Source organism: Seriola dumerili, unplaced genomic scaffold (assembly GCF_002260705.1).
Source record: "Seriola dumerili isolate Sdu_G_001 unplaced genomic scaffold, Sdu_1.0 BDQW01000079.1, whole genome shotgun sequence".
In the NCBI taxonomy this organism is placed as follows: domain Eukaryota; kingdom Metazoa; phylum Chordata; class Actinopteri; order Carangiformes; family Carangidae; genus Seriola; species Seriola dumerili.
This window is the reverse complement of record NW_019174334.1, coordinates 2566941-2575407: the sequence shown is the minus strand read 5'-3', so window position 1 is coordinate 2575407 and position 8467 is coordinate 2566941.

Sequence of the window (8467 nt, the reverse complement as noted above, 5' to 3'; positions counted from 1 at the left end):
TCTGTTAATGTTTTATCTGTGTGTGTGCACAAAATCAACAATATGACGCAATAAGAAATATTTTATTACCTTGATTATTTGGCTCATTTTCTTTTCAAAAAATGTCTATAAGCTACATCCAGCTGAGAAAGTGTTTTGATGCTTGAAGCTGCATTACAAAAAAAAAACAAAAAACGGAGGAAATAAGATGTTAAAAATTGATTTGACAAACCTGAGCACCACATGTAAATTCATTGCTGTGTTTTTTCATTATTACACCAGATGGCGCTCTTTCACCACTTAGTAATCTTGATGTTCCCTTTTCGTTTGTGTTGTGCTCAGCAGATATTGTCGCCTGTCTAGTTTAATATGATAACAGCTGATAATATTCATCACAGGAGGCCTATGATTCATCTCCTGCAAATATACATTAGATCAAAGTGTTGTGTAGCCTCAGAGAAAAAAACAGGAGGGAATAAAATGCACAGAATAATGAATTATATTATTAGATGAAACATTTTAACAATTGAGAAAATAGACCAATTAGTCCTCCAGAACTGCTGACCCTGATTTACATGGATCACATTCAGGTTTAAACAGCTACATGAATAACTTCAAGGCAAATTTGTTTACCTCATCCAACATCAACTATGAGGTTTGCATGTCAATTTTAAGTCCAGACAGATATCTGTGTTCTTATTAAGTGGTCATGTAAGAGTTTTTATTTTTCAGAAATACTGATCATATTTTAAGACGAACCTCTCATAATGCCTACTAACAGAACAAACACTTGTGTCAGACAGAGAAGCCTTGAGACATTCAGTGCAATCTGCTATAGCGCTGAAAAGATTTTTTTTTTTTTTTTTGTTGACAAGGCTTGTATTTGAAAAGGAGATATTAAAAGCAAACGTGTGTTTCATGCGGCTCCCCTTTAGGTAAAAGACTTGCACATCAAAAGATGGACTTGGGCTTTGAAATAAGTTACAATTAAATAAGAAGTTTTTCGCTTTTGATGTGCTGATGGTGTCTGAGGTGGTCAGTTAGGGTGACAGTATTTTATTTGCCAGTGCTCCATGTTGCGTTTATCTTGTTTGTTTTTCAGATTCTTAGGGATTCAATTAAATCTTAAATCTGTATGTCTGCTCTTTTCTTTTATCCAGGACTTTTATAGGTGACTCAGCCAGAACATTGGCTCCAGTCTTCATTAAGGCTTCACTGCAAGGGTCTGTACTGATAAATCTCTTAATCCTCTATATGCTGGGATTCACGACCTTTGACCTAAACCTATATCACTTATTGCAATTTCCACTAATGTCACAAATAAGCTTCTGTGCAACACATATAAAACCCTCCCATAAATATCTGACTCACTGTCTTGTTGCGACGTTGACACTAGTTTACAGACATTGACGTAGTGAGGTCAAAAGCTATAAAGCATGGCAGAGTGTTTATCAGCATCTTCGTGTATATTAAAGAGGGAAATTTGAGGTCGCAACCTAGAAATAAATGAAACTTGTCCCCAGGAACTCACAGTGGCATCATAAATCCGCAGTACCATCAGTCCTGCTACAATGCATCAAATTAAATGATCAGTTTCAGATGTGGTCCTCACTTGCAGGGATTAACCTCTTTTATCCTAATTGGCAGAAGCGCCTGCTGTTGAGAAGCTGCCCTCTCTCCCTTAGCAAATAGGCTTAACAGCATGGGTGGTCCTGCTGAAATGTTTATAATTCACATTTCTTTTGCTCACAGACAAGTGCCTCCTCTGCTCCTACATGTTCACAGAACAGCAGCACTGTTGTTGTTGTTTTTTAAATGGTTGCCTTATCAGCTCCAGGTAATGATAAATTACACAGCAAATGACTTTGACAGATGACTTAATCCAGCATTTGCGACCATTTCCATCTCCATTGTATTATAGAAGTGATATAATCTAATGTTTCTTAATAAATATCAAATGTGATGGTTATTACACACACATTTCCTGTCTCTGTGCTATTTGTTGTCATTGACGGACATATTGCTGACAGGCATTACATCTGCATCCCCGTCAGTCAAACATATGACAACAGCTGACCTGTGTTTGTTTTAAGTGTTGCAGAAGAGTCAGAAAATAAAGATGTAGGTCAACAGTAGGGGCTGCTGTATTATATTTTACAAAAGTGGTGAAGTAGCTCATTAAAAAAATTCTGTATGTATCTGTTACCTGTAACATCTGAACACTACATGTTGCAATACAAAGTGTGTGCAAACTAGTTAGCAAGCAAGCAGAGATATGTCTAAACAGTTAGCTAAAAGTAATAGATGTTGAAATATAGGCCTGTAGCTAACAGTAAACAGTTTAAATAATTTGCTAAAGGTTGTGGTTAGCATTAAATCTCTAAAAGTAATAGTTAAATGGTTTAGCTAGCTAAAAGTAATGGATAAGTAGCTAAAATGAGCTGAAAATAATGGATAAATGTTTAGCTAACTAGATAAATGGCTAACATAGCGTAAAGTAATGAATAAATGTTTGAAATGGTTAGCCAAAATAGGTAAGAGGCTAAAATTAGCTGGACATAATGGATAAATGGCTAAATAATTTAGCTAGAAGTAATTGTTAGTTAATAGTTAGCTTGCTAAAATAGATAAAATAGTAAAAAGTAATGGATGAAAGGTGCAAATAGCTTAACATAATTCATGAATCCAGCTTCTGCCACTGCTTGACCAAACTGACCTAAACATAAACAGTTTAATTGAAAACATTATTGTCATATCAACTGTCATATAATTAATAGCCATAATTAAAATCATTCAAAAGAGCATTTGGTGCATGAATTCATCTACAGGCTGCGGGGCATGTCTGACAAAGAGGTTGGAACTACTGCTCTGTGGTTACCCTGACTGTGGCGGCTGCAAGAACCCAACGAAACAACCTTACAGACCTCCTCTGATATTTCAATATGATGGCAGAGTCTCCCGGAGTACACACTAGTACTGAAATTACTCTGAGCTGTGGTAGATTTAATCAAGGTGAGTCACTCTGGCATCCACTCATCTATTTAATCGTCTCAGGTTCAGTGCCCGTGCCACATGCTGGCGGCCTACACTTTTGCGTTTTCCATTAATTTCAAACGCATCATTCATCTCTCTTTCTGGGTGCCCTCTGTGTAGCAGTCTCTCTGTGGAGGTCTCCAATATCAGAAGTTAAGAATAATTACCTCGACAGTTTTTCCCTCTCTGCTTTAAATGCACTTGGGCACAAAAAAAACGTAACTGGGTGGTCAGGAGACAGACGACGTGTTATCATTTTACAATCAGTATCATATTTTGGCCACTTAGAGTCATGTGGACACAAGCACACAATACCTTTTTACGGTGATATGGCGAACTTGTTAGCAGCCAGTTTCCTATTTATACATATCTGTTAGTAACAGAGCATTAGCAGTCAGATTTCTGTTGGTTCCACCAGATGAATGTAAGGCCAATATTTACTCTCCTTCTGTTTTGTTGCCCACACTACTTGTCCACTGTAACCTGCATTAACAGATGTTTTTGGCCACTTAGGGGCATAACAACACAATGTAAACATCAGCCTACAGATCCAGAGCAACATTAGGATGTATTTGGAGTTTTTGGCCACTTTTGCCAACCATAAAAAAGTTGAATAATGCTCCACTACAAGTGGATATTGTACTGCACTGACATGTTCGATATCAACACATTTGTGACATATCCATCCATCCATCCATCCATTAGCTATACTGCTTATCCTTAAAGGGTTTCAGGAGGGCTGGAGGCCTTCTAGGTATGAGGTGACAGTGCTAACCACTGCACCACCATGCCGCCCAACAACATATTGTTTGTAATTACATATTTAGTTGTCTCTAAACAAAATTTCTAGGAAACAGGGTTGGTGGGTTTTAGTTATATCACTAAAGGTCTGCTGCTGAGAGCTGTAAGATTAAACCAAACAATACAGTTCCAGGAAGTAAAGCCAAAATTTGTTAAAGATGCTCAAATGCTTCATAAAGCTAAGAAGAACTGTGTCAGGTGATCATTCTTTGTGGATTTGTCAGTATATGCGACCCCTCTTACATACAAATACTTGTTTGATTGTTAATATAAAAGTACCGGTTAATGTAGCTTTAAAGTCATTTAATTAGATCTGGAATGAGGAACTACTCATTATTTTAATCCAGAAACCTTTGCATTTCCTTATTTATGCATTCTCTATGGTGTGATTTCATAACTGCGGGAGAAATAATGGCTAAGCTTTCATTCACACCAGGTTCTAGCTATGATGCATTGATTTGCAGTCTGGTACTCCAGACCTTAAGGCTATACGGCATGTCCCTTATGCTTATTAGGATGCTCAACAATTCATAAACCCAGGGCCTTTGATGTTCCCCACACAGAGACTTAACTGAGCCAATGCATGAAATCACAAACCAAAGACAAATCAAAAAATAAAAGTTTTCTTTCCCGCCACATGGATTTGCTGCCAGTCGGAGCTGTGAGAATAACGGATCAGAGGAGAAACCATTTCTGACCAAGGGGTTACTTCTGATAAAACCTGAGCGTCGAATTTCACTCGTGGCCTTGGAAACAGAGAAACAATCTCAAAACAAGGTCCATTTAGTAGCTGTTGTAGAGCCTTCAATCATATTACACGACCCTCATCAGGAGTCATTTTTCCTGAGTTACAAAGAACCTTTGACACTTCTCGTCCATGATAATTGAAATGTTGGGGTTCAAAGTTCATTCTTGAATAGTAGTTGACAAACAAAATATTAATCCCTATATATGTAATTATCTGTCCTCCATTAGATTAGTGTTTGGTGTATCAAATGGTATTAAGAAAAACAATCTCAACACAAGATCCATTTACCAGCTGTTCATGAACTTTTCATTATATAACATGATTTTCATCAGACATTTGAACTGCAGTTCTGTGACATTACTGGTTAAAGTCAATCTGCTGAAGGATAACATGTGATGAGATATGACCAAAAGCTGTTTGCAATGTCTAATACACTGATTTTTCCTTTATCCGTCCGTGGAATATACATGTCTTCTATTCATTCGTTCTTTGTTCTCTATCTAAAAGATATAAACTATGCTAAACTTCGAAAAACATCTTTTCATCTGTGTAAAGAGCAGACTCTGTTGAGATGTGCCGTTTCATTTGCCTGCTCTGATAAAGAAAACATTTCCATAAGTCAATTGATTTATTTGTTTTCCTCTCATCCATGTCCCCTCTTCTTATGAAATTCAGAGAACACAGAGATAGGCTGAAATTGACTCTGCTATCAGTCCGACAATAACTGCTGCTTTGAGAGCTCTCCATAAAGCTGCTGCACACAAATATTAGAGAGGAAATCAGAAGAAAGCAAAGTCAAGGCTATTTTCATAAATCTGTTCAACAAAATTATTTTAGGATTCAATCCAGTTTTTAAACAGAAGTTCAATGGAATCAGTTTGTATCAATTATATTATTTATGAAACATAACATGCGACATATATGCTGTATAAAGCTTCTGCCACATTGGTATAGCATGTTCTGCATTGTATTTGTTACGTGTGAGAGCTTAGCTGCAGCTATGCTATTATGTGCACCCAAAAGTATAGATGACATTTGTTTGTATAAATCAGTGAATTGTTTATTTATATTATATATGTGGCAATAATTTACACTGTATGTGAAACTGACTTATTTGTATAAAAGTGTTTTGCCATTAAATTAGTATTAGAGTATATTGGAGTCGTGAAAGGGGTTTTAGACCTTTAGCTGCAACAACAGATTTGGGAAGGACCGGCTTCACTCTCCACGTTAAGGCTCAAAAACACTGAGCGAGTTGCTTCTGTGTAACACGCCACTTTCAGAAACTCATGCCAGAACTCTCCCAGCCAAACCGGCCCAGACCTAAAAACAATGCAATCGCTTCGCCCAGATGAGGCAGCATACTTCAAATACTACACGAGTCACATTTTCCCTAACTGAATTATGTATTTATATCAGAAGTGAGATCAAGCATCCTGTCATTGTGTGAATCTGTGGAACCATTTCCCAAGCTTGTTTACACCCTGGTTAAACATGAGTCAAACAGTGTAGCTCTATCACTTTCTTCTATAGTGTGTGTCAGCAGTGACAGATCACTTTACATACTGAGGGTAAGTAAATATGTTAGAAGAATGGCTTTAAAAAAAATGTGGTGTGCATTAGTCATGACTGTGTGTACCTTACAAATCAAGATGAAAGAGCAGCACAACAATGCACCAGGACCAAAGGAAAAAAAAAGAAAAAAAAAGAAAATAATTAATTGTGTGTTTTTGTTTTGTTATGAATTCATTCAGCGTTGACAGGAAATATCTACATGCCGCAGATTCAAGTTCAAATGCTTTCAGTTATGAGGTTTTGATACATGAATGATAGAAACCACTAAATATTAAAGGTTTCAAATTCAGGACTTTCTAATGTTTTTATTTTCTTTATTTGTTTTATTCAGTTTATTCTCAAACTACGGCACATTTCCAGTAAAACCCCATTGTGTTGTATGCCGCACAATCAATCTTTGGGTAATACCAGCTGGCATGCTAATGAGTGAAATGTTCAAAAAATTCAAGGTAACACAGTTTGTTTTTACATTCTCTGTTATATGCAAATGAAAAGATCAGAGCCAAGTAAGATGCCCCCCCCCCCCTCGTAAGTCTTTGTCTGGAAGAGAAAGTCAAGCATTTGTCATCATTCATTCATTTAAGTGGTAAGTGTTGTGAATTACAACCAAGTACTGCAGCCAATCACAACCACAGAGGTCATGAAATCAGTGATATACAATGACTTTCTCCTGCAGCTCTGCCTTTGAAAAGTGGGCAAACCTCTGATCAGCATGACTCGCGGCCGCAGATCAGATCACATTTGGCAGACAACCTGTCTTCAAATCAGGAGTCAGTTTCTCGGAGTTGGTGTGAGGACAGCGGAGGTGATCAAAGCAGCCTCTTAGTGGTTTGGACGGAGCTCACTTGTTTGCTCAATCACTCGCCTTACCAAACTTTCCCTTATTTGTCACATGAATATTTAACTGATGTCATGAATATTGAAAGATGCTCAAAGGCAAGACACCTGTCTTACATTTTAAGAGTCACTGAGAATCTGAAAATAACTTCTATCTTCTCTCTTGTCTGCGTCTGTTTAATGAATTCTGACAGCTGGTATCAGACACATAGACCAAAAGTGCCAAACGTCTGATTACAAAATATACAACAAAGCATATTTGTATATTTTTGATCAGCACATTTCAACACATCGGCCTCTGGGTTGATGTTTTTAATATATATGCAGGCAGTTTTATTGAGAAAATCTAACCCAACTCTGGAAATCCCTTTATTTACAATCATTACAATTCCCATAAATAGTTAATCGTATTATATGCATGCTCATTTCCACTTCATGGAAAGAGCTAATGAAACATTAGACCCAAGAGCGGCTGATTTGAGAAACCAGGCATGGCAGGGTGTGTTTGTTAATCTTTTTACAGCACATGGCTTCTTGCCTTGGCTGAATCCTCTCCTCTTCATGGTGCTGAGCACAGCCAGAGGTCCTCCGTACTCAAAGGCAGCAAGTGGACCAATACACATGAGGAACAACATACGGATTATCTCAAATAGCTGCACTTTCAATACACCAAAGCAAACTCAGCAGGTTAGTCATACCTGTCAAATATTGTAACTGAAGTTCAACTGACACTGGGAGGAACTGGAGCAAGCAGATTTGATTTCTGACCAATGGACAAATGATTCATATCATTTACTCAGTGGATGATGAACTACCGAGATCTTTAATTTTATTAAATGCATAAAATGCTGTATTACAAGTAAAAGATCTGCATTCAAAATTTTACTTGAGTACATAAAAATGACAAAGTGTACTGAAAATATCAAAAATAAATGTACTGATTGAACAAAATGGCCCCATTTAGAGAGTTAGAGGGACTATTGTTAAAGCATTTTCTTATATTGTAGCTGCGGTGGAGCTAATATGGATACATAATCTATATTAAACTGAAACAAGAAATGTCGATTAATTTGGGAGTGACAGACAAGCACATGTTTAGTAGTGGTAACAGTTTGTGCCTTTAAAATATTATTGCAATAAAGCAACAGCAGTGTGTAATTTTGTTGTAGCTGGTCCTGGTGGTGCAGTAAAGTCAGACAGCTTTATTGTTTAGTAGTTGCAACTATAATAATCATCATTTGATGAATGTAGTGGGATAAAAGAGTACAAAGTAGTACTTCAAGTACACGTAACCTACCTTAAAGTATGTGAATAAATGTATTTAGTTACTGTCCATCGCTGATTTCTGCAGCACTTATAAATGATGTTAAAATGGTTATACTGGCTTTGCAGAGTTGAAAATCTGAAGCTCTGAAAGTGGTTTTGTCTTTTACTTCTTCAGAAATTGTCTATTGCTATTGTCTTTTTTTAGGGACATTGTGACCTGTAGCAGCA